Source organism: Sus scrofa, chromosome X (assembly GCF_054392235.1).
Source record: "Sus scrofa isolate SSC_HxYL_T2T_F1_AM1 chromosome X, Sscrofa_HxYL_maternal_Yorkshire_Landrace_v2.0, whole genome shotgun sequence".
NCBI classification, from domain to species: domain Eukaryota; kingdom Metazoa; phylum Chordata; class Mammalia; order Artiodactyla; family Suidae; genus Sus; species Sus scrofa.
The window spans coordinates 8,237,407-8,262,891 of NC_139401.1; the positions used below are offsets into that span (position 1 = coordinate 8,237,407).

A 25,485-nucleotide genomic window follows, 5' to 3' on the forward strand; every position below is an offset into this window, starting at 1 on the left:
TCCATACACGATTCCTTCCAGCCAGCACGTCCTTAAGCATCTCTCAGCCGATGCTAAGGTCTCTTTGGATCTGTCCGCCTCTGGCAGTGCCCAGCATAAGACTCCTGCACTTTACTTTTTTTAAAGTATAGTTGATTTACAGGGTGCCAACTTGTGCTATACAGCAAAGTCACTCCGTCGTAATATATATACATTCTTTTAAAAATGTTATTATCCATCATGGTCTACCCAGGAGATTGGATGCCTGTGCTGTACTGTAGGACCTTCTTGTCGATCCATTCTATGCATAATAGTTTGTGCCTGCTAATCCCCCGTTCCCAGTCCTCCCCTCCACCACCCCCACCCTTGGCAACCACAAGCCTGTTCTCTGTGTCTGTGAGTCTGTTTCTGTTTCGTAGATAGAGTCATTTGTGCCATAGCTGAGATTCCACATACAGGTGATAGCATATGGTATTCGTCTCTCTTGTTCTGACTTACTTCACTTAGTATGAGAATCTCTAGTTGCATTCATGTTGCTGCACATGGCATGATTTTGTTCTCTTTTATGGCTGAGCATGTTCCGTTTGCATATATGTACTATATCATCTCAATCCTTTCCTCTGTTGATGGACATTTAGGTTGCTTCCATGTCTCGGCTATTGTGCATAGCACTGCAATGAACAGAGGGGTGCATGTATCTTTTGGACGTATAGCTTTTTTTTAGATACATGCTCAGGAGTGGGACTGCTGGATCATATAGTAGTTCTACTTTTTAGTTTTTTAAGGACCTTCATGTTGTCCATTGTGGAAGCACCAATTTACATTCCTACCAACAGTGTAGGAGAGTTCCCTTTTCTCCACACCCTCTCCAGCATTTGTTATTTGCAGACTTGTTAATGGTGGCCAGTATGAGTGGTACCTCATTGTAGGTTTTTTTTTTGTCTTTTTTTCCTTTTTTCTGGGGCCACTCCTGCAGCATATGGAGGTTCCCAGGCTAGGGGTCTAATTGGAGCTGCAGCCACCAGCCTACGCCAGAGCTATAGCAATGCAGCATCCGAGCTGCCTCTGCGACCTACACCACAGCTCACTACAACGCTGGATCCTTAACCCACTGAGCAAGGCCAGGGATCGAACCTGCAACCTCATGGTTCCTAGTTGGATTCATTAACCACTGAGCCACGATGGGAACTCCCTCATTGTAGTTTTGATTTACATTTCTGTCATTATTAGCGATGTTGAACATCTTTTCATGTGCCTGCTGGCCATCCATAGACATAAGACATGACACCATGAAATTCCTAGGACAGAATAGAGGCAAAGCATTCTCTGACATCAATTGTACAAATGTTTTTTCAGGTCAGTCTCCCAAGGCAATAGAAATAAAAAGAAAAGTAAACAAATGGGACCTAATCAAACTTACAAGCTTTTTGCACATCCAAGGAAACAATAAAAAAAAAGAAAAGACAATCTACAGAATGGAAGAAAATAGTTGCAAAAGATGCAACTGACAAGGGTGTAATCTTCAAAATATGCAAACAACACATACACTCAACAACAAACCAACCCAGTTGAAAAATGGGCAGAAGTCCTCAATAGACATTTCTCCAAAGAAGGCAAATGCTCCTATACTTTAAATATGTTCCTTGACAGGACCTATCCTCTCTGAACCCCCATTTTTCTGTCATTTGCAAAACAATCTTTCAACTGCTGCACAGAGGGTCTTTGTATTTCTTCATGGCTGCTTCCAGAAGCCACTGTGTTCCCAGGTTGGCAGAACTACCTCTGAGAGCCCTTCATTGGAAGCGTCCGACTTCCGGGGGCAGGACTCTGCGCTGGCAGTTTTCGGCATGCTCTTGGGGAGGTAATGGAGAGAACTTTCCCTGGGAATCCTCAAGTCCATCACTGAAGGGATGACAGTCTGAGTGGTTCTTTGTGTCCTCTGGCCCCAGAGGTAGCGTTTTGAGTCATTTGCCCGCCGAAGCCCCTCAGGTATCTTGTTTCTTAATCTGATGCCAATCAATGCTTTGTTGATGATGCAGTAGGGTACAATAATCCTCTTCTGTGCAAAGGATTGCTTGTTTATTTTGAAAGAGCTTATTTCTGTATTTATTTGTTTATTTTGGTGGCCTGAAAGACTCCAGAAAAAAATAATGGACTGGGTTTGGTCCATTGCTTAGAACTCCCCGCCATCGAATAAAGGAGGGGTGAGTTCAAGATTGGGGCACATTCAGATGTTATAACTTCACGCTGGGCTTCCCTCATAGAAATGGTTCTCTAAGAGGAACGTGTCCTCCTAGACTCATTTGATATGGTTCCCTTAGTCTGGAGATTTCGTTCTCTGCTGTTAACACAGTTGGTTATTGAAGATCCAGGAAACGAACCCCTCCTGGGTCTGATGTCCTGTGTGGAGAACTGGTGTGGCTGCTGCAGAATCTTTGTACACTGTTCCATTTCATTAACCCTCATCCTCTGTGTCATCCATCGCAAGGTCAAGGTCTTGTTTCAGTTTCTGGATCTTTTGGTGGCAACACCACTGGCGCCATCCGAAATGTTCCACGAGCTTATTCCCGTTAAGAGTAAGCCTACCTGGGGACTCCCGAAGTAGCAGGCTGGTTTCCGAGTGAAGAAGACCTCACCCCATGAGACCGTATTCCCAAAGGGAACCCGTGAGTCTCAGAGGAGAAGGTCTGGAGGGGTAGGATGAGTCACCAGAAGCTGGGAGGGGTGTGTTTCCACCGCGTCTCATTTATTTCCCAGCAATGCTGTGTGTTTTGTCTTTCTGCAAGTAGAGCCTGAAAAAACAACAACAACAACAACAACTAATTTTGAGGAGGTAGAAGCAAATTGTTACAGATGGAGAAAGGAAAACAGACCTTTAGAAAAAATGCCTTTAGAGAAAAGGGCATTTGACTTGCAAATACAAAGCAATTCTCCTCTTCTGATGAAAAGGAAAAAAAGCAAAGTCAATGTAGACCCAACAGCCAAACTGCTGTCACCCACTCCCCTAAGGAGAATGCCTCCCGGGACTGTGAGTGCAGTGGCCCCACAGCCAGGGTGTCTCTGTGATGCATAACAGAAGGAGGACTTGGCCAACCCTGAATGTGGCCTCCGCAGAGTCCTCATAAATCAAACCAGGTCCCTCCAGGATGGTGGCATGGGAGAGGCCAGGCTCAGACAGACCTCACTGGAAGTGTATTTCACAGACTTGAATCACTGTAGCCAGACGTGTTCTTCAATGTAAACGTCCAACTAAACAGAAGCTGTTTTAAAGAGTTCTAATTAGCAACCGGCCAAGCTTGATTGTTGAGGGGATAAATGGCTTATCTAAGTGTCCCTGAAGTTATTTATTTACTCAATGAGTTTTATGATATTTAGAGTTGTACGACAATCATCACAACCCAATTTTATAGCCTTTCCATTCCAAACCCCCAGCCTATCCCCTACCCCTCACCTGTCTCCTCTGGAAACCATAAGTTTTCAAAATCCTTGCGTCAGTGTCTGTTCTGCAAAGAAATTCATTGTGTTCTTTTTTTAGATTCCACATGTCAGTGAGAGCATATGATGCTGGTGTCTCACTGTCTGACCGACGTCACTTAGGATGATAATTTCTAGGTCCATCCATGCTGCTGCAAATGCCTTTATTTCTTTCCTTTTGATGGCTGAGTAATATTCCATTGTGTATATGTGCCACATCTTTATCTAGTCCTTTGTCAATGGACATTTAGGTTGTTTCCATGTCTTGGCTATTGTATATAGTGCTGCAAGGAACATTGGAGTATATATATCTTTTCAAGTCATGGTTTTCTCTGGATAGATGCCCAGGAGTGGGATTGCTGGATCAAACGATAGCTCTATTTTTAGTTTTCTGAGGAATCTGCATACTGTTTTCCATAGTGGCTGTACCAATTTACATTCCCACCAACAGGGTAGAAAGGTTCCCTTTTTTCTACCCCCTCTCCTGCATTTATTGTTTGTAGACTTTTTAATGATGGCCATTCTGGCTGGTGTAAGGTAGTACCTCACAGTAGTTTTGATTTGGCATTTCTCTGGTAATTACTGATGTTGAATATCTTTTCATGTGTTTTTTTGGCCATCTGCCTGTCTTCTTTGGAGAATTGTCTGTTTAGATCTTCTGCCCCTTTTTTGATGGGGTTTTTTTTTTTTGATATTGAGCTATAGGAGGTGTTTATGAATTTTGAAGATTAATTCCTTAATGAGGGGTATATGTGTGTGTGTGTGTGTATTTACTGTTATTCTGGTTTTTTATCTCTTCAGTGTTGATGGCAAAGTGTAAGGGCATTGCCTCCAAATTGCCACTGGTTCCCATGAGCAGATTCTCTATTAATTAGAGCAGTCCTCTTCCAAAGGACTCTTCAAAGAGGTCAATTTCCATTTGCAGGCAAAGGCTCTTCCAGAACTCTTGGACAGAGACCTCAAAAGGAATGGAGGCAACCCTCGGCTAAGGCCTTTTCACGTTCCTGTTCTGCAGGTCGTCTGGCAGCAGGAGGGTCCGCCTCTTCCACTCTTGGTGACGTTTCACATTCTGGGAACCTCCTCCCGTCACCCCACAATGGCGTTTTGTGTCTTGATCCCCGTGGAAGAGCCCGGCGCACACACAGCTTAGCCTCTTCATTCCTGGAGCCGTTCTACGTATGCGAGACTGAAGCCAGGACAGAGGTCTTCATCCTGGGTGTGCTTATTCTTCACACCCTTCCCGGTACGTTCAGACGCCAAGGCCATTAGCGCGAGAAGGATCGAGGCACGTTTCCTATCAGGAAGTCTGCTCTCGCTCCCATGGCCGCCTCTTTGTTGCAATCCAGTCATCCAGTGGTGATTTTCACAGAATGGTGTTTATTCCGTCCACCTGGAGCTCGTCCCTGTGGGCCAGAGATGGCATCCTCTCCCCGGGTGGTCGTGTTGGCTCTGGGCAGGGGCAGGGCCACTGCCAAGCTTGGCACAGTCCTTCACGCTGACTCCCAGACTCGCCAGCCAGCTGCTTTGGACAGGGCTCCCGTAGAAAGGAAACTCTAGAAGTCTACATATTCACTGGCCAGCTCGTTGGAATGTGCTGTGTGCTCTCCCTGCTGCCAGTCTTCCCAGAGGCGTTGAGGAAAGGGTGCTAGAGAAACACGCCTTCATTTGCCACAAAGATGAAGCTATGCAAATGAATGTTGTGGCCAGTGGTGTCCGTAGGGCCAGAGGTAATGTGGACATGAGACGTGGGGACTGAGGGGTTGAGTAAGTTAGCGACAAGCAGGTAGATTCCGGCCAGAAGGCCAGAGGGGGCTTTATGAAATGGACAGGCCAGTGCCAAAGGCAGGGCCATGTCCTGGGCATCCGTGCTCAAACACAGGAGTCCAAGCGCGGCCCTGAAGGGCAGGGGCCGTGAAAAAACAGCAGATGCTTGTTGGATGATCTGACGTCAGGCTGTTTTTCAAAGAACTGGTGGCTGACCCCTGCTTCTGTTGCCCAGAGTAGCAAAATAGAAAATTTGAATCTAAAACCCGGACCCAGATTTAGCATGTCTTCCCTTTCCAATTTATTTATAGCATTTGAGGAGTTTTTACTTTGCACTTTTCCTTTGTTCCAAGAACATTGTCACCTTGATTCTATTTAAATTGTCTCTGAGAATCTAATATCAAAGATAATACTCATAGGACCATGCTATTGTCAGGATCCCATTCAGCCAAAGCTATCCATGGTAGGTTATGCAAATTGATTTTCCGTTATATCTTGACTGCTCTTTGGGATCTGATTTTACATCCGTTTTCTTCTCTAGAAATCATCAGAAAATGGAATGTTTATCTCTCCTGATGGTGTAAAATTATTAAATGAAATCCTAGTTGGGAAATTTTTGCTGAACCTTCCTTTGGTGCATCTTACATAGAAAATAGGTAGTGGATCCCTCCGGAAGCACGTAGACACATGGTGTCTGGCTGCATTGACTGTTCTCTGAAACAGCACCCTTTGTGAGGAATGAAAACACTGATTGCTTTTTCTTAAATGAACTACGCAAAGGGTGGAAAGACGGCTGCCATCTAAGTGACTCTCATGCTCTGGGCTCAATGCTGTTCCACCTGTTTGAATCCTATCAATGATTCCAAAACGGCAAGATGCAATTACTGCTGAGATTGGAACCTGTCGCTGGTTCCAGCCTCCATGTGCTCTCCCTCCTTGGCAGGGGTCCGTATGCTTAAGTCTCCTTTCCCGTGCAAGGTCAGATAGTACATATTTTAGGCTCTGTCACCTGTAAGGTCCTTATTTCCACTACTCAGTTCTGCTGTGGGTAGGTCTCAGTTCTGCACCCAGACCTAAGTGACATGTGATCAGATAGGCATGCCCGTGTTCCAATGAAACTTCATCTCCAAAACGAGCTGGAAGCCCACCTTTGGCCTGAGAGCCATCGTTATGTCTCCCTGGCATGATCCCATCACTTTTCTCCAACAGAATATGCTTCCCTCCTCTGATCTTTGCACATCCCCAATCTTTGCAGCGTGCCACACTGAGCAGAGTGGTCCTTACTCCCCATTGCTGCTCCTCCTAAATTCCAAAATATGAAGCCTTCAGAGTTTTCTGCTGTCACCAGACTTCGTGGCAAGGTGCGTCTCGTGTCCAGCATGTATGATCCTGTTCTAAATTGCCTCTTCAACAGACCACATGGTGGTTTTCTGTGGGGTGGGGGCCTCCAGGTGTGACTGTAGAAGTGAGTGGAGAAGTGGAGAGAGCTCTTGAGAATGTGTGCGGATGGCACGCACAGGGGGAGCCAGTCCATGCTTGGGGCTTAGGACAGGAAGTGGCTGCTGTTGGACAGGGATTCTGAAAGGAGGGGACAGTTGGTTTCACACCCATAGGAGTGGCCTGCGATGGCCGTGGTGAGAAGTGTGACATATACAACCCCTTTGGATGTGGATAGACACAGTTTGGTAAATTGAGGGAGTCCAGGTAGGGCATTCTCATTGGCCCTGCTTCTTCTCACGAGATTTGCATTTTGAGATTCAAGCTGTTGCCACAAGATCAAGTGCCTCCTCCAGACACCAGGAGAGCCTGATGAGGCTCATGGTGCAGTGTGTGTGTGGATGTCGCTGTTCCCTCTCCTGCAGTGCTAGGACAGTGTTCTTCTGGTTGATGATACTGTGGATATCTAGTATGAAATATGAAGAGACCTCTTACTCAAATAGATTTGAAATCAAAAAGGCAAAGGGGAACAAATCCTACTCACCCTTTGTGTCTACACATGGAATGCTTGGATGGGTTCCTTAATTTTCCTTCAGTTGCTCTCTCCTAACTGGTATCAAATAATGTTGGTATTTCTTTCAGTTTATTCATTTGGCCTTTATACCCACTGCTGAGAACCTAGTGTTATCTACAGCACACAGATTCCCTTGCATTAAATTTAGTTAAGCAGGAATAACTGTCATGGTGACTATTTTGTGAGAATCTGTGAAGTGCCAGGTGGTGCTTTGAAGATGCCTACGAATGATCTCATTAAACTTCTCTGTATAAATCTGGCATGGGTGCCATAATAATGGTTGTACAAACAATGCCAGCACATGGCCCGGGGTCACTGATTTGCATCAAAACAGTTCAACCTTGTGAACCCAAGCCGTAAACTTAATATCAGAGTCAAGAGAAGTGTGTGCCTGTGTCACAGAATGTGGGGTGTCGGGAGCAGTGAAGACCAGGGCAAGCAAAGACCTTTGGTTCTGTCCCATCACGTTGTCCTGGGACCAAGAGAGTTGATCTGGGGGGAAGCCAAAGTCCCTCTTGGGAATTGAACCAGCACACTGAACAGCAGAAAATGTGCTTGTCATCTTGCAGTTTCTGTGGGTCAAGAGTGTGGATGTGACTTGGCTAGAGGCTCTGCTTGGGCCTCACATGGCTTCATCGAGGTATCCTCGGGGACTGAAGCCCTCATCTGGAAGGGTCCTCTTCCGAGGACCCCCAGTTCATTGGTAGAACCTAGTTCCTCGTGGTTATAGAAGTCATGGCAAAACTGAAAGGGAAGGCAGAGCATGAAAGGCACTGCCTAGTTGTGATTCCAGGCTGCCAGCCTTTCCCCAAGCAGAGGAAGGGACAGAGTTGGATCATGGCTTAATCCACAGAATTTGTGCCAACTTATTATTCAGCAAGAGGACTAAGAGACATAGCAACGTGGGTAGAAATTATAAGCACAGTTTGAGGTGAAAACATGAACCCATAATGGCACTTATATCAATTCGATTTATATAAACATGAAACACACATAAAGCACTACAGTTTCATAAAAACAGATGGGTAAATAACTCCTGTGAAAATACTGCATTGTTGCCAGTGCAACAGGAAGGAGAATTCGGGTGAGGCGCGGGGATAAAAAGGAACACATCTTAAAGGGCAGAGGACCTTTAAAAGGGCCAGTGGTGATGAGACCCCATGATCTGAGAAGTCTGGAATATAATATACCTCTGCCGTCTCCACCGGAGACCTGCATGGGGAGGGGTGGAGGGGCTGTATTTTAATATGTTAGTTAACGTATTGTTCCCAAAGAGGTCATAAAAGTGACAGACAAACGTAACGTCCCTTGTAGATAGACTTAAACTCTTATAGTCATTCCGGTGACCAGAGTCACTGTTAAATAGAATATTGCCAACCCTAGACATTTATATTTTAAAAAATACCACCTGGTTCACCTTCCTTAGACTCCTCCACACAGCCACACAGCCCAGTGCTTTTCACGGCTGGATGATTGCTTTGTCCATGATGAACTGCACTGATCCTGTTGTGACATCTTTGCTGTTCGTCTGGGCAGAAAAGGGCACAGAGAAATAAGCTTCCTCATAAATCTGAGAGGTCTGAAAAAACGGAGATGTGTTGGCTAGTGATGAGAGGAACTTCTCAGAAATTCCAGACATGGAAACCAAGTCGTGCGTCCAGACTTTCTAATCCTTACACCTTGACATCATCAACTAAATGTGTTGATGCATTTGCTATTTCATGAGGTTCTTCTCCCTCCGCTGTCCTGGGGGAAACCAAATGAAGGAACAGTGAGCTTCATCAGAATCTCAGTCTGGTGATAAATACGTTCTTCAGGTAGGCACCCGGGCTGCTCATTTTCAGCTGGCAGTAATCTCCCAGGCCCCCTGTGTTCTCTGATGTTGAGTAGACCGTCTCCATGAGCCCATGACCTCATCACCCAAAGAGATTACATAAAGTGAGGGAAGAGCTCGTGTCTGTTTTTCTTTCCTAACAGAAGCTCAGAGGAGAGGAGTCTATTTGAAGTCTTCTAAATCCCTTGTATGTGGAACCCTCCAGGAAATACTGTAGCCCTGGCTCATCATGAATGGTGTTTTGGAAACACAGCTCTGTTTGAATGACTGGGTCTTCAAAAATAATGACTTGGCCACAGTGACTCAGTGATGACGTCTAGATGCAAGTTAAACAGGAGTTCCCCAACTTAATGTTTGGAAAGTGGGGGCCTGCAGAGGCTGCATAATATCTTCCAAAAAGCTTTTTGACTGGTTGATGTGTTCTGTTCTGAGATCAAAGTGGAAGTGTGGGTAGGGAGTGCTAGTTTTAATCCACAAAACTAGCTTGAGTGACTAAAGATGTTTTCATTACCACAAGGCAGACTTTCTGTTGGTATTTCAGGCATGACATGAACTCAAGGTGAGAGAAAAATGTCAATTCTACCTCCCCCCCCCCGGGGGGGGGCATGCCTTTTTTCTCACCTCTGTGAAAGTAGTAGGTGTTGTGCTCGGCACACACAAAACAAAAGGTAAGGTGAAACATGAAAGATCCTCTCTCCAGATAATGTCGTCTTTAGAAAGATGATACATAGGAAAACAAAACAGAATAATAAGTACTCCGTGTGGGTATGTTCAAGGGGAAGAGAAAACATACTTCTCTCCATGGTCACAGAGAAGTTCATGTGAGAGATGGTTCTTGAGCCAAATCTTAAATAGAAAAAGTCAGTCAGGGAAGTGGGTTTTGTGATGGCAGGAGGCATGTCGACAGTACCCATGGGAATGGGTCTAGAACAGGAGACTTTGAGATAACTATGTATGTCTCAGGCACACAACACAAGGGCAGGCAAGCAAGCGATGGGCTTCAGTGAGCCAGTCACAAAAGACAGGCTACACTGTGAAAATGCACATCCTTACTGACGTAGGCCATCTCTGGGAAATTGGAAACCAGAAACCAGCACTGCCATGTCTGCATACTCGAATGGTTATTCTGCCTGCGCCATAGAGGATCAGCTAGGGAAAGAGGTAGAAGGCCGTGCCAGCCTGGGAGAGCAGAAGAGAGACAGACAAATGGTGTGCGTGCATAGGGACAAGGATATGAAGAGGCTCATCCAGTGAAGCCTCTGAAAATACCTACAGATGCATGTGTTAGAGGGTCTGGTTTGCTGGGGAGGTGGGGGCGGGGGGAGGGAGGACTGATAGGATTTGCTGTGTTCAGTAGTCCCCTTACCTATGGTTTCTCGTACCATGGTTTTAGTGACCTGTGGTCAACTGAAGTCTGAGATGATTAACTGGGGGAGTCCAGAAGTGAAGAACTCATGAGTTTTAAGTTGGATGCCACTCTGAGTGGTGTGAGGAAACCCCTCACCGTCCTGCTCCTTCTCCCCAGATGCAAACCCTCCCTTTGGTGAATTCCACCAGGTAGTGACGCAGTTGCTGCCTCAGTAATTGGATAGGCTGTCATCATAGTCCTTGTGTTGACGTCACCTTTATTTTACTCAATGATGACCCCAAAGCACAAGAGTAGTGATGCAGGAAATTTACACACATCCAAGACCAGCTTGAAGCACTTCCTTTCAGTAAAAAGGTGAAAGTTCTCAATAAAGAAACAAGGTGTGCTGAAGTTGCTAAGATCTACAGTAAGACATCACCTTCTGTCTGGGAAATAGTGAAAGAGAAAGAAGCCCATGCTTGTTTGGCTTATGGACCTCAGACTGCAAAAGTTAAGGCCACAGTGCGTGATAGGTACTTAGTTCAGGTGGAAAAGGCATTCCATGTGTACTGTAAGATACTTTGAGGAAGGGAGACTTCAGTCACATAACGTTTATGCCAGTATATTGTTGTAACTGTTCTCTTTTGTTACCAGTGGTTGTAGTGATTCGATCACTGTGCCTAATTTATCAATTAAACGTTAGCCTAGATATGTCTGTATCATAAAACATCTTGTCTTTATAGAGTGTAGTACTGTCCGTGGTGTCAGGCAATCATAGCAGTTCTTAGAATATGTCATCTGTGGAGGGACTGCTGGCATGAATATGACCACCGCTAGGAAAACTTCCAAGCCCATCATTTAGGCCAGGGGTGATCACAAGATAGAAGTGTTGCTTGTCTTTCCTTAGCTTGTAGGCCCAAGGAGGGAACATATGTCTGAGAAAATGGGTGGAAGTGAAGGAGTCAGCAGGTTTGGGGCTTAATGAATGTGCCAGCTCTGTGGGCTGTTCAGGTAGACATACCCTGTTGATAAATGGAAATACAGACCTAGAAGTCAGAGCAAAGTCCTACATAGATTTTGAAGTCAGTTGTGTACAGATTGTGGAGGATGGTGAGAACAGAAGAGTGGTCAGGGGTGGGGAGGTACCTCCTTTTGAAGTCTGGTGATGGGGGGAGATGACATCTACCTACAGAGGGGAGCAGTCAGGGAAAAGGCAGTGAAGACAGCCCAGCACACTCACAGGGCTTGAAAAGAATGGACTCATCCTGACCAAGGACAGTTGATTATGGTGAGATTAATTTCTTCCAGCCTTCTTCTCACTCGCTTATTTCTTTTGGTAAGAACTCTAGTTCTGATGCCATCATCAGCCTTGCCATAAACTCCATCTCTGGATAAGAAAAAACAGTGACGTCACTGTTCTTGACCCTGACTCCTCAGCACCCACACATGCCTGTCTCTCTCACCAGTCTCAGTATTGATAGTCAAAGGCACTTTGGTTTACACATCATAGTTTCTGCCCTGTTTAAAAAGCAACTGGGTCACCATGCTGTACAGTAGAAAAAAAAATGTATTGGGGAAATAACTATTAAAATAATTACAAAAAAAGTCAACCAGGTAGTCAGTGGGCTTTTTTGCTACATGCTGTTTGACCCCTCACATTTAATTCTAAGCCGACATAGTTTCACTTTACAAAAGAAAGGTATAAAGAGGCAAAGAAAGGGGCCATCTGTTATGTGTAGTGTTTGCAAATGATTGATTCAAAAATAATTCTGGAGGATATAGGCAGAGTGAAATAAGCCAGACAGAGAAAGACAAATTTTGTATATTTTCACTTCCACATGGACTCTAAAGAATAAAACAAAGTAACAAAGCAAAACTGAAACAGACTTACCGATACAGAAAACTTAAGACAGGTTACCAGAAAGGGAGTGGGCAAGATGGATGAATGGGGATTAGAGGTACAAACTGCTAGGTATAAAATAGTTAATTTGCCAGGATGTAATGTACACAGGGAATATAGCCAACCTTTTAAATAACTTTTGATGGAGTATAATCTACAAAAATATCAAATGACTCTGTTGTACACCTGAAACTAATATTGTAAGTAAACCATATACTTTAATAAAAATTAGCAGTTCTTGAAACCTACACCTGCCAGATTTGGACCAGGAAGAAGGAACACAGCCATGGAGGAGCTAGTCATAGTCCCAGCCCTAGTGGAAATGATTATGTGCCATTTTCTACTTTGGAATGTCAAGAGCAATAGTGATAGAGTTCAGATTTTCTCACCAGCAGAACCCAGAGCAAGGATTGTAGTAGGAGTAACTTATTGGAGAGGTGACCTCAAATGCGTGGTGAAAAGCTTGAGTCCCCTGGCACTCACTTTCCCAGCTTAGGTTGTACAATGTGACACTCTGTCTTCTTGTCCTGGCTTTCACACTGTAAACAGGGTCCTTTATGTGTTCTGTTCAGTGCCCTGTTTGGGAACTTTGTGCCTTATTTCTGTGATTTTAGGCAGTTGGGGGATGGTCGGAGGTTCTTCCTGAATCTCTTGGATGTTGATAGTTTTTAAGCTAGAAATAACCCATAAACTAAAGAGACACTTTAGGGTAGCAAGCTTTGCTCCCCTACCCAGTCTAGAAGGAATAAGTTTAGTGCATGCCCCATTGGTCCAGACGGGCCACTGGCAGGTGTGTGACACTGGAAAAATTCCACATCTTCTCCCAGCCTGTTGTTCCTCCTTGGCAACTAGGGGCTGTAAAGAAGAATTCAGTTTGTCCATTCATACAGTGTGGTCAGCTCCTTGCCTGGCACATGAAAGCAGCAAACGTTTTCTTTAATCATTAATATGATTACCTGTTCCTTGCCTTGAAATCTCATTATTGTCCTCTCTCAAAGGGTTTTTTTTTATTACTCAATGTCTTTATTACATTTGTAGTTATACAATGATCACCACAATCCAGTTTTATAGGATTTCCATCCCACAACCCCAGCGCATCCCCCACACCCCCAAAACTGCCTCCTTTAGAGACCATAAGTTTTTCAAAGTCTGTGAGTCAGTATCTGTTCTGCAAAGAAGTTAATAGGGTTTTAACAACTTCCTCATTCTTTGAAATCTTTCACAATTTTTTCTTCTTACCATTTCTCCCTTTTAACTGTTACACATGATTAGTGTATATTTCCAAAAGGATAATCAGAGCAAACAAAGAGGTGGAAATGACAAAGAAACAGTACCTAGAAAAGATCCTAAAACCCTACTGGGAGCTTGACAAAGATAGCAATCTAATAATATCTTTTTGTAGTTCTAAAGTGGTTGGAATAGAATAAGTGCTGTAGACACTTAGTTTAGAGACGTGTGTGCTTCCAGCAAGTTAAAATTCACAGGTTATGGAGTTCCTTGGTGGCTCAGCAGGTCAGGAATCTGGTGTTGCCGCTGCTGTGGCGTGGGTTCCATCCCTGGCCCAGGAACTTCCCCATGCCTCAGGGGCAGCCAAAAAAAAAAAAAAAAAATCACACTTAGAACCTGCCCATGAAAATGATGCTGTAAAACTCTAGGTTGTGCAGTCTGTGGGTACTGAGATACACCCCTCACAAAGGATTCTCTTTTTAGACCCGTTTCTTCTCAACTAATAAATAATTAAATGGAACATTGTCTAGAAAGGATCTTAAATTATTCATGTCTGTGTTGGTTAGGAAAACACATTTCAGGAAAGAAAACATTTCACGTTGATGACATGTATAAACAAACTTGAAAAAATAAAACAGTATTTTCTTTCTCGCAAAAGAATGATCAAAAGTCTATAGGTAGAAAAAAAGTTATTTTTTTCCTTTAAAAAGTTTTTTTTATTATAGTTGCTTTACAGTGGTCTGTCAATTTCTGCTATCAGTTTCTTCTTTTATTTGAGACTTCTTTAAATTTTGTTTAGTAAATCTTACTGGCACAACACAGGCACCTTTGTTTTATGATCTAACAGTTGGTCTTGCTTTTTGACTGCTAACTTAGGTTACAGGGAGGTCCAGTCCAGGCATACTCTGTAACACCAGCAAGTGTAACACACACGCACACACAGAGACAACCGCATCTTAACCATTACCTTGAAGAAGAAAATCATTGTGTTCACGTTTTAAAAACTTCCTTACTCTTTATATGTATCACCCCAGCAAATACTTTTAATAATTGGGAATGTGTCCACAGACTTCTTGCTTGACCTCTTATTATCAGTGACTTAGAGAAGACAGAAATAGATATTTTCCCCCAAACTATGATGTCTGTTTCGCTCGTTTTCCATAACTGCATTTTGGCAACATAAAATGTTGACTTTTAACCGTAATCAGCAATTGAAGGCCAGCAAGCCTTTGAAATGATACATGCCTACATCCTAAGCTGACCCTTTATCACATCTGTCATTATAAAAGTGATAAGGTGACACGCATGGAAAAATGGCTCTTTAGACTTCGGACTGCTTGTGAAACAATGTCTCTGTCCACTTGCTACTGTTGTCTCTTGCCCCCCAAACCAGGAAGGGGATGTTACTATGAGACCTGCCTCCTCTGTGACTGGTCATCAAGGAAACGCTCTTGCTGCCCCAGGGACTGTACCACCATGCTGGCATCACTGCACCTCTGCATGGTGATTGTCCAGCCAGAAGCGACAGTGATCAGCAGGTTTATGCAACCTCCATAAATATTTCTTGCCAGTCTGTTTACTCCACACCTGTGGGGCTGAGAAGGTGGCTCATCATCTCTTTGCCAAGGCCAATGGTTCTGTACCTGTTAATATATGAAGTCTGGTCCAGTATAAGCTGGGGCGTTTGGGTGCAGAAAGCATTCTGCATTTGGAGCTGGTTCCCTTTCTTCTTCTGAAATTATGAGCACATTTCTGCAGGACCAATTGGAGTCTCAGGGGAAAAACATCTTCTGTTCTGGATTTATTTTTCTATCTGTAACATATATAATTAGTAAAATGAGGTAAAGTGAATACTGAGACAATCACATCTACAGATTGAATCATTTTCATAACATGTTTCAAAAGGTAAAGCAGAAGATTGGGGTAGGTTCTAGCCCTTCTGAGCCAGTGTGACCAGTTTTAACCTGAACATGTTGGACTTTTCCCAAAGCTCTTGAGTTACATGTAACTCAAGTCTTAGCCCCCTTGAGGTAGGAAGGCACAGTACTTGCATCCCCCAGAGTACCTGGTACCTGTGTACCCTCTCCAGGGGCTGCCCTCGCTTTGTTCCCCTAGCTTCCCTTCTCACCACTGATAATACAGCCTGGAGCCCCTCCTCCCCTCCGATCAGTGACCAGAGCCGTCTTCACCCCGAAAGTGGACACATACCTCCTAGGATCCCACAGCAGAATTCACCCCAAACGTGAGAGCCGTGACCGTGTATCCTGGATAATCGTCCTTCAAGGACAGCCTCATCAGCTGAAATTGCTCTGACCGCGTCCCCAGTCGGCAGTGTTTTAGAATCATTTGAAACTGATGTTTTACAGAAATGGAACCTATCTGACTTGTACAGTTTAGACCTGTAGGGAAGGAAAAATAATTTTACTCACACACTTTCAGGTTCTTGGCTGAGACCCCCCTGTGATAAAAGACAGATTACCAGGAAAAAAAACCAGTTTAATAGCATGTATACCTCCCATATACATGGGAGATACCCAGGAAAGCTGAGTAACTCCCGGCAATGGCCCAAGCCACCACCTCCAGTCCTCCAAGTCTCCAGCTAAAGACAAAAGGTGGTGTTGGGGGTGCGAGAGCCAGTGACAACAGGTGACCTAGAAAAGCACAGTCAACACGGGCGAGGTAGTTATGCAGACTTGAGTGCTTGGCTTCTCCATTGATAAGACTTCTGTGAGACTTAAGGTCATCCTTTCCTGCATGGTACGGAGAGGGGGACCCCCTGACACATGGAGGTCCCCCCAATAAATGTACATGTCTCTTACAGAGGGAAACTTCTACTCAGTTTTCAGAACTTCTCCTGTGCCTGCTGTTGCTTAAAAATAATCAGTGAAATGAGCCAGAAAGACAAAGACAAATACCATATGATATCACTTATAACTGGAATCCAATATCCAGCACAAATGAACATCTCAGAAAAGAAAATCATGGACTTGGAGAAAAGACTTGTGGCTGCCTGATGGGAGGGGGAGGGAGTGGGAGGGATCGGGAGCTTGGGCTTATCAGACACAACTTAAAATAGATTTACAAGGAGATCCTGCTGAATAGCATTGAGAACTTTGTCTAGATACTCATGTTGCAACAGAAGAAAGGGTGGGGGAAAAATGTAATGTACACATGTAAGGATAACCTGACCCCCTTGCTGTACAGTGGGAATATAAAAAAATTACTAAAAAAAATACTTAAAAAAATAATAATCATCCTCAAGATAATCCTTACGCCAAGTAGTCATGTTTAGGGGTGTCATATTCTGTTCCTCCAACCTAGTGGACTTTTTTATTTTTTAAATGATTTTTATTTTTTTTTCATTATAGTTGGTTTACAGTGTTCTGTCACTTTCTACCATACAGCAAAGTGATCCAGTCACTCATATATATACATTCTTTTTCTCACATTAGCCTCCATCATGTTTCATCATAAGTGACTAGATATAGCCCCCTGTGCTATACAGCAGGATCTCATGGCTTATCCACTCCGAATGCAATAGTTTGCATCTATTAACCCCAGACTCGGAGTCCATTCCACTCTCTCCTGTTCCCCCTCAGCAACCACAAGTCTCTTCTCCAAGTCCATGACTTTCTTTTCTGTGGAAAGGTTCATTTGTGCCATATATTAGATTCTAGATATAAGTGCTATAATATGGTATTTCTTTTTCCCTTTCTGACTTACTTCACTTTGTATGAGTCTCTCGTTCCATCCATGTTGCTGCAAATGGCATTATTTTGTTCTTTTTAATAGCTGAGTAGTGTTCCTTTGTGTATATATACCACACCTTCTTAATCCATTCCAGTGGACTTGAGACATAATTGCCTAAAAGTCTTACTTGTAAGGAGAGATGATTCCAGAGAAATTGTGTAGCATGCCCTGGATATGCCATGAATCTCATATGTTGCTGTTTTCATAATGCACCACTTCTCTTGTAGTATCATTTGAAAACACATTCAGCATCAAAGAGCATGTTACATATTTTTAACCAGTAAACCCAAAGAGTATCTGAAATGTTAGATTTTTCTTTAGGTATTAAGATAAAATTCATTGCAAAAGTTTTCTCTGAAAATGAGACCCTTAAAAATATGTGAGTATATTTCCATACAATGCAGCATGGAAAAGTGTGGTCCTTAAGGTTCATTTCTGTCCTGTTTTTCTTTTAGAAACCTTAAGGGGGGGGGGTTTGAATAGTTTCAACAAAGCATAATGTTATGCCAAATGAATTTTGTGTTTAGAGATTCTTAGTCTAAAAGGAATTTAAGCAGAACCATTTGATGGTATAACACTTCGACTCTGATAAAGCAAAAGCAGTTGATGAGCTATCATGATAGACAAAGCAATCTGAAGTTCTGTCAAAGTCAATGAATTTCTGTACAGAATTTTTCACATAGCACATTTCAAATGGTCTTGGGGTAGAAAGTCAGAACCCTCCCTTGAAAAATCCATTTATACCCATCTAGAGATAGCCATAAGCAACTTAAAGGAAACAAAAAAACCTTAAAATTTGTTTTTCCCCTTAAATATGAAGCTTATTCTTAAGAACTTGGAGATAATTTCCTAAAAATGATTTCATTATCAAATAGTTTTGATTTATTACCAAGATCAAAACTCAGTGTAGCTAATTGCCTTTTCTTTATCTAAGAGGTTCATCATTATTGAAGCTGCATTAAAAAAAAAAAGAATATCAAGAACAAAAGAGAAATGCACATTACCTTCCTTTTCAAAATAGTTGTAGTTTTCTTACAATCTTATTCAATAATAGTTTCTAGCTCTTTTTGATTAGTAGAAAGGCACATCTGCTTTTTTTTTTATAACTAAAAGTGCCTTCAGAACTGTCTTCCTTTTTATTGTCATTATCAAAACCATGAAAAAAAGCATAGCGTGAAAAAAATTTTGAAGAGCAAAAAGTGAAAGTTAAAAGAAACTATAAAAGAAATAGCAACTGTATCTGTCATGACAATAAGTGTAAATTAGTCCTCATCCCAAGAAAAAAAATTGTAACAATGTGTGGTGATGGATATTAACTAGACTTATGGTAGTGATCTTTTTGCAGCAGATACAAATACCAAATCATGATGGATGTTGTGTACCTGAAACTAATATAATGTTATATGTTAGCTTAAAAAATAACTGTAGATGAGATATATTTATCCGCCTGTTAAAAACAAAAGATTCTCACACTTAAGTTCACACACACCCAAAAAGATTGCAGTGAGCAGAACTAGCAACTACCACCATATTCCAGAGAAATCAGTTTAAAAAAAAAAAAGTAAAAAAAAAAGCACCCTGAAAGTTTCAAGCCAAGTAAAATAAATTGCAATCTATGTCTTAACATTGAGTGAACAAGAAAATAAAAACTCAAAATGCAGAATTTTAAGAAAATAAATTTTTATAGGTGGCTAAAACATTCTCAGTACAAAGTGAGTGACTTTTAATAATTAGTGAATAGAAAAGAAAATATATGTAAAGAACATTCAACTGAATTTACAAAAAGCTATTTTATTGTTGTTTTTTTTTTTTTTTTTTTTTTTTATAGCCATACCTGCAGCGTATGGAAGTCCCTGGCCTAGGCATGGAATCTGGGCCTCAGCTGTGAGCTGTGCTACAGCTGCGGCAGTGCCAGATCCTTTAACCCACTGCACTGGGCCAGGGATGGAACCCCTGCCTCCACAGGGGCCTAAGCTGCTGCAGGTGAATTCCTACTGTGTCACAGCAGGAACTCCCCAAAAAAAGCAATAAAAACAAACAAAACAACTGATACATTCCCTCAATTTTGTTATGAACCTAAAACTACTCCCAAAGTCTGAATTTTTTTAATGAAAAAAAAAAAATCAAACTAATAAAGCAAAGAACAAAAGTGAAATTAAACATTAGAAAACAGACAAATGCTAAAATATAAGTAACTCCCAGTGCTGACTCTTTGAGAACATGAGTAAAATGAATGTCAGTAAATGATAAAATTTAAAAGTTGATGATAGCAGAAATACAAAATTTTATATAAATTAACAAACAGAAAACTAAATTATTAGGAGGAGTTATTTTCCTTTTCTCTCTAGTAATAAATTTGAAAACTATGGAAGAAGAGAGACTTTCTAATACAACGTGGAGGTATTTTGATAAAATTTATGACATGAAAAGACTAATGGCTGTTGCTAAAGAGTTTCTCCTATGGGACTCAGTGCAATCTGTATTTTGAAATGAAACCGGTAAAGAGAGACACATCGACAATAACTGACAATGTATCTGTATCAGTTGGTTGCTATTGATATATTGCCATTTATTCAATCAAGAAATGAAATTGGGGCGTTCCCGTTGTGGCTCAGTGATAACGAACTCACCTAGAGGGGCTCGAGCCTATGTTGGAGGACCGGCATCAATTAAATAATCTCTCTCTCACACACACGCACATAACACACTGTGGCACCCACAACTCTTGCAAAGAAGAGAAAGTCCAGGGCTCTGAAAAACATTTTATCATTGGACTTAGAATTGGGGATGTGGCCAGAACATTGAAGGAGGCTTTTCCTGGTCAGTCAGACCCCTGAACCAGTATCTGGATCTGGGGGACCCCAGCACAGCAAAGCCCTTGTTTTATTTTAAGAATAAAAACATTTATGGAGGGTCTCACTCCCACCCTCCCGTCTCTCCTCCCATCAGATCGCCCTGATCATTATGACGAATTACTTTTAGTAGTTTCTTTATGCAAAAATATAAACACGTAGAAACTCCTCTACCGATAGCCACATGTAAAGTCTTCTGCTTTGGTTTCGAACAGATGCATCGTCTTTCATGGTGTAGCTCATCGTATTTTCTTTAGCAATTCCTGTTTAACGAATAGGCGTGTCCAGTCACTTGCCAATCCCAAATATTGCCTCGATCCAGCTGTGCAAAGGGATATGGCAATTCAAATATTGATGACCGAGAGTGTGGTGCATGAAGTCATCCGTTTTCCTGCGTCTCTAGTTAAATGTAAGCGAGCAGTATTAGCTCTCAGCAGCTTTACGTTTTGAACCTGTATTGTGAACCTTTTTCTTCAGTTCCTGAGGGTTACTGCTGCCCTCGCTACAGGTTTTCAGCATGTGTCAATCCTGCCCCAACCGCAGAAATGGCCGTAAAATGAAAACATAAATAAAGCCATGCTAACCCATCAGGGTTTGACACGGAGTTTGTTATGAAGAAATGTCTTTGATGCTTTCTGAATCCGTGCCGGCTGTTTATAACTCATTGAGGATGTGAAGCCTACAAGAGTGCGTCAGTTCCCAAGCACACTGGATTTTATTGCTGGTGGGTACATTTCTCCCACTGTTATTTTTAGATGCTAATATCCTGAAGCAAATTAACACATGCCCACCCATCTCAGTCCAGTTTGGAAACAGGACACGCCCATATTCCATACTTTCTATTGAAGTGTTGAGTTACTAATTTGAACTCAACTTTCGCTTTGAATTTTGTGAGATCTGGGCTGAGATGAAGCCTTCTGAGATGTGTGTAATCCCAGGGTGATCCCACCTGAATACACCAGTGCGGGTGTACCTGCCATTTATCATGGCTGTCATTCTGATCCAGCCCGTTCCAATATCACCACCGTGTGCTCTTATTCTATTCGTTTTTCAACATGCAAAAACACCCTAGTAGCACTCATTTTTTTTGCTCCTGTAGGTCCCATATAAACTCTGTGAACAGGGCCAGGTACACCGATCTGACTCCAGAATAAATAAAGAATTGGCAGTGTAAGCACCCCAAGTAAATAAGGCAGAGAAGTCTTTGGGAAGCTCACTGCTTCATCACAGAGGGCAACTCTTTACAGAGAGATGTCCATTTTGACCAAATTGAGGAAGTTTATCATCTAAAAATTGTAACTTAGTGGCTTACATAAAATTGATTTATGAGATAGAAATCTATGCATCCTCCTTATTAAACCCATGCTATAACATCATTGGATTTAGGAAAGTTACGTTTTTTGAGAAAGCACACTCTCCAGCATGAGTTTTATTCAAAGCAAATGGTGTAATTCCGTGGGAAGCTTTCTCAGGGATTTTTTTTTCCCCCTGTTCCAACCCCATGGAAGAGCCAAATTCCCCTGAACACAAGCAAACTTCAGATGAAATTTATACCCATTCCACCATCATGAATCTGCTTTTCAAAATAAATAACATCGTATTAAAATGATTGCTATCCTAATTCTTTTTTAATTGCTTCTAAATGTTTGTATCCAGTAAGTACAGAACGTCTACTGACCTCAAAAGCTTCTCATAATATGACATACTGGATACTATGTCATCTTACAATTTATAAATCAGGTCTAGAAACATTTCAAGAGCAGATGAAATGTTGACCCTAGATGAATCACTTATTCTCCACTATCTGTATTTTGGGAAAATGTTCCCAAATTAAAGGAAAGCAGAAATAACAATACGTAACATCTTAGAACACATCTATTTTGCATCTCTCTGTTATTAGGCATTATCTCATATCCGTCCCCATTTGTTCTGTTTGTAGGTCATAGCCTGAAGAGGATGGAGCCAGACAGACTGGTTCCAGGTCTTAGCTGTTCCATAGACCAAATGATTGACTTCAGGCAGGCAGTCAGACCCTTTAAGCCCTGGGTTCCTCATCTACACAGTGCAGACGGGTGGGGTTTGAAATAAACATCATGCATCATGCCTTGAACCGAGTTCCGACGCCACACCAGTATTTTCTGTTTTGACTCAGCTCTCTTGGCCGCCATAAAATACTTACTGAATGCTTTCTTTTCCCCCTCGCCCTTTGATGTCTTATGTCTAAGTCAGGGCTTTTTTCAACCTGTATTTGGGGCAACACTTAAGATGCGTGGCGATGAACTGAATCCATGAAATTTAGGGGAACGCCTCCATATTAGTGAGGAGACGAGCAGCAATCATGAACCATACGGGAAAGCTGCATTAGCAGAGGGTGCTGAAAACTTCACACGCTGCGCCAGGGATGGCGGCAAGAGGAGGAACACGACCTGGAGGTGGAGCTCCAGCTGGTGGAGGAGCTTGTTTCCTGAGGAGAAGCTGCCTCCTGCGCCCTCGGAGGACACCAGAGTGGTCCTGGGTCTCAGTGCTATTCATGGCACATACGTTCATATAAGCTTTGCAGAGACAAGGTCATCAATGATGGCTTTTGAAAAATCTGTAAATTCTGACTTCTGCTGGCCCTTGCGACCGAGGGTCTTGGTGCTACTGCATCCATCCATGGATCAGGTTCTGGAAGGTGACACTCTGTCTGGGGGTGGGTTTCTTTTCTGTTGTGTGGAAGGCTTCTCAGGGCCTTGCTGGAGCGGAACCCTCCTGGGCAGGTACGGTGGGGTTAACGCCTCTGAAACCAGCCACCCTCCAGGGTGAAACAACCCTGGGTGGAACCGTTCCGAATTTTGAGTCTTGAGATGCAAGAACTTCTCGCTTTTCTCCTTTTTTGTTAAACCTTCTTGTTTCCTCAGCCACGCTTCCTAGAAGCCCTTTCAAAAAGACACTGCCTGCCTTTGAGTCCTGGATGCATGGTCCCCTTTGGAAGGAAATCCAAACTCAGACAGATCTCGTGAAAAGTCAAAGCGTGTTGATAAATTGTCGCTTCGTGAAGGCTTTTCTGTGGGAAATGTAGCCAGCGCAGCATAATCCACAGCAGCTGTGTCCTGAACCACTGTGATACAGTTGAGACAACCTCACGTAATGGGGAAAGAGTATGCACAATCTCCCTGCAAACTTTGTTAAGTCAATCAAACGCATGTCACATGCTCTCAAGAAATGGATAGAAATTGAACAGGGATGAGTGTGGCTTGAGGGATGCTGGTCTTTCCTTTTTTTTTTTTTTGATTTGCCTTTGTCTACTTTGTGAAATTCGTCTGAATTGACATCATTAATTCATGGTGAAATTCATGTTTGCAATTTTCTGTGTTACATCATACTGCCGTGGAAAGGTCACCCTTAACGTTTTTGACAAAACCATCCACATTTAAGGTTTCTGGCACAGGTATAAAATCCTGGCATGTTGTGTTCCTCTACTGTAAAAGAGAGTGATTCCTCATTGGTTGGACTATGATGAGATACCAGTGACGTGGGGAGGGCTTTCAGCCCCCAGGGGGCACAAGTAGGCGACACGCTGTTTGCCCCTGCATTTTCAAGGGGCAACGTTCATTTCCTCTCAGTATCAGGAAGGTAGGTGGCAAGGTGGTAATTTATCATGAATCTTAAAGGTCCTACGTTGTTGACTTGGTTGATGGATGCCCCGTGTTCCAACAGGTCAACTTCAGTTTGGCTGAAAGGAGTCCTCAAGTTAAATCAGGGTTCGTTGAAGGCTGGCAGAGACAATCTGATCATTTTTCAGATGGGAAATGCCAACGTCTGCCCATGACCTGGCCGTGTCTTCCTTCTTAGATGTCTTACAGCATCTAGTGTTGAGGACATGCCAGCAGTCCCTCCACGGAGACTCTGCTTCCATCCTGAATCAGTTGTGTTCATTTATGAGCTTCATGGACTTATAGCCATGGAATTCACCTATTAGTCAGTGATATCTTGCTCTTTATGATTGCCGTCTGACTGCAATTGGTGCCTCAACCTTTTGTGCTTTAAATAACTATTGCACAAAACCTGAACCTCCATCACATTCACTGCTGGCTCTTACTAACTCATTTGAGCCCACAGGGTTCTATTTCACGATGTCCATTGTGTGACCCAGACTTTGTATTTTCATTTAATTCCACTTATAAATTCTGAGACCTACCTGGCTTGAAAAACAGTTTTTCATTTGAATCCTCAATGCCTCAATTGACAGTCAGTTTTCTTTAAAATACATTTATGTGTATGTCTATTTAGTTGATTAGACTGTTCTGTATTTTCCTCCAGTGAACAAGAAAACACTCCAGAAACTTTTGCATGCAATTGTAGTGATCACTAGCTTGAGCACCCTTTCTTCCCCAATTTCTCTAGTCTTCCTTTGGTTTGTACCCAGTGAACATGAAATGCAGCCAGTCCTAGAAAGAGGGAAGTGCTAGCTGCTCTGTACTCTCATTAAAGACATCTTCCGTCTCTCCAGCTCTGGACTGTATTGTCAGAGAAGTTCACTTGGCAGCTCAGTACGTGCAAATAGGATGCCCAGGCTTGACTCCTTATGACCTGATCAGGTGCCAGAAGGGGTGGTGTACATTAAACCTCTGGAGACCAGGAGGGTCGTGGTGGGTTGCACTGGCTAACAAAGCTTCATCAAGACAAAGTTGATCTCTCAAAACCACCATGAGGTACCACCTTACACCAGCCAGAGTGAGCATCATTAAAAAGTCTACAAACAATAAATGCTGGTGGGGGTATGGAGAAAAGCAAACCCTATTACACAGTTGGTGGGATTGTAAATTGGAAAACAGTATGGAGGTTCCTCAGAAATAGAGCTACCATTTGATCCAGCAATCCCACTCCTGAGCGTCTATCCAGAGAAAACCATGACTTGAAAAGATACATGTATTCCAGCATTCATTGCAGCACTATATACAATAGCCAAGACGTGGAAACCAACCTAAATGTCCGTCAACAGAAGAGTGGATGAAGAAAATGTGGTACCTGTACATGATGGAATATTGCTGAGCCATTAAAAAGGAAAGAAATAATGGCATTTGGAGCAGCATGGATGGACCTAGAAATTACCATGCTAAGTTGAAGTCAGACAGTGAGACACCAATGTTGTATGCTATCACTTACATGTGGAATCTTAAAAAAAAGGATATAATGAATTTCTTTCCAGAACAAATACTGACTCACAGACTTTGAAAAACTTAAGGTTTCTAGAGGAGATGGGTTGAGGGTGGGAGAATGGGCTGGAGATTTAGAGTGGAAATGCTTTAAAATTGGGTTGTGATGATCATTGTACAACTATAAATATGATAAAATTCACTGAGT

The 25,485-nt window shown here is 42.7% G+C and overlaps 1 long non-coding RNA gene across 38 annotated transcripts in view; it reads left to right on the forward strand.

The window, feature by feature from the left end:
* The window catches only part of LOC146394456 (uncharacterized), a 541,612-nt gene that overhangs the window by 292,047 nt on the left and 224,080 nt on the right, over window positions 1-25,485 (forward strand). For 25 of the 38 annotated variants that reach the window (XR_014835052.1, XR_014835051.1, XR_014835048.1 and 22 more), the window contains one exon: window positions 4,469-4,696. The exons of the other annotated variants lie outside the window; for them this stretch is intronic. This is a non-coding gene — a long non-coding RNA (uncharacterized LOC146394456). The remainder of the gene's footprint in view (window positions 1-4,468; window positions 4,697-25,485) is intronic. 38 annotated transcript variants of the gene reach the window in all.